At 35.4% G+C, this 1745-nt stretch overlaps 1 non-coding gene across 1 annotated transcript; it reads right to left on the bottom strand.

Moving 5' to 3' along the window:
* Positions 1-1414: 1414 nt before the first annotated feature.
* On the bottom strand, positions 1415-1519 carry LOC140851890 (small nucleolar RNA R71). The gene has a single exon (XR_012134645.1). It is a non-coding gene; the product is annotated as a small nucleolar RNA R71 (small nucleolar RNA).
* Positions 1520-1745: the final 226 nt, after the last annotated feature.

The raw sequence follows: 1745 nt of genomic DNA, 5'->3' as shown, positions 1-1745 counted from the left end.
TGAGCTCTTTATTTTCTAATTACATTAATTTTAAGATAATTTATTTTTTAAATCAAAAATAATGCTTCTTTCTTTTATTTTGTAATCTCAACTTAGTCCAAGGTCCCTGAGGATACGATCTTGACTCATCCTACCTACATAGTGAGTAGAGTTATTTTTGGTGCTATCAATGACTACGCATCAAATTTTGACGCAGTTGCCGGAGACCTTGGCACGGTTGAATTAAAAAAAAAAAAACCACTGACATTTCATAACACTTAACTAAAATAGCGTAACCTCAAATATAAAAATTTTTAACTTGATTGGACACCTTGTTTCTTTGCATCTCATCTCCATAATTAATCTTAAGGGCAATAACCCATTAATCAGATAAGGTGGGGATTTGATCACCCTTCCTTGGCCCATAAATTACTACCTTGCATTTGCATAACCTAGACCTTAATCTAAAATTAATTAGACGTTGACCCCTAAGGATTTCGAGCTCAATAGGATAAGAAAGCTCTAAGTTGAACCGAGTGCGGATTGGTTAATTGCTTGGTGTCTAAGGCAAGTGGTTAAAGAAAGTGGTTTTCAATTGGTTCCGTTGACTGACCTAGCCGAGTCAGTTGGTGTCTAAAAAAAGCAACGAGCAGGGAACCTCCCACATCTTACACTTACCTGGCCGAGTCAGTTAGTCAGTCTTGAGCTTGGAGTGCTCAAAGGCGGTCTTGAAAGTTAGGAGCTGTCTAGATCTAAGTTAACCTTAGGATAGAGAGTCTATGCTTGTTTAAGTTGATTGCAATTAACATCTAAACATTAACTAATTTCTCCCTTTTCATAGATTTAAGATTCTTAGGTTCTTCTCTTTAGATTTTCTTCATTCTTTTCTCACTTTATTATATATATATATATTATAAAAACTAAAATTTTTTGTGTTTGCTCTAAAGTATAATTGTAAGGTGTATGCTTGGCCGTAGATCGTTACGACCAGAAATCCAACCTTTCGATCCAGAAATAGAAAGAACCTTTAGAGCCAACAGACGTAAAAATATGGACCAAATTAGGAGAATGATCCACCCAGGCAATTGAAGGAGTACTTTACTCCTTCCACATATACCTACTCTCCTTGTATTCAAGTGCCCCCTGTGGAGGCCACTCAATATGAAATTAAGTCCAGTATAATCCAAATGTTACCTTCATTTTATGGACTTAGTAATGAGGACCTTATAAACATCTTGAAGAATTTCTTGAGATATGCTCAACTGTCAAAATTCACAACTTCTCCGATGGTGCTCTTAGGTTAAAATTATTTTCTTTCTCACTTAAGGACAAAGCCAAATACTGGCTACATACTTTGGATTCCATGACTATATCAACCTGGGACCAGCTGCAAGGAGAGTTTCTCAAGAAATATTTTCCCATAGGAAAAACTAATCAAATAAGGAAAGCCATAACTAGTTTTTTCCAATTAGATGGAGAAATATTTCATGAAACATGGGAGAGATTAAAGGTCTTATTAGAAAATATCCCCACCATGCTGTATCCAAGTGACAGTTAATCCAATGTTTTTATTATGGGCTATCTGAAAGACATCGATAAATGGTCGATGCATCATGTGGTGGAACATTCATGCTGAAAAATGAGGATGAGGCATGGCAACTGTTTGAAATTTTAAGTAAAAATTTATTACATCATATGTCTACCTCTATTAGAGATAAACCCATGTTAAACCCAAAGAGAGGTGGAATATATGAAGTAGAAAATGC

This window comes from Elaeis guineensis, chromosome 9 (assembly GCF_000442705.2).
Source record: "Elaeis guineensis isolate ETL-2024a chromosome 9, EG11, whole genome shotgun sequence".
Classification (NCBI taxonomy): domain Eukaryota; kingdom Viridiplantae; phylum Streptophyta; class Magnoliopsida; order Arecales; family Arecaceae; genus Elaeis; species Elaeis guineensis.
The sequence above is the reverse complement of the archived record's forward strand: the minus strand, read 5'-3'. Positions and strand labels throughout refer to the sequence as shown.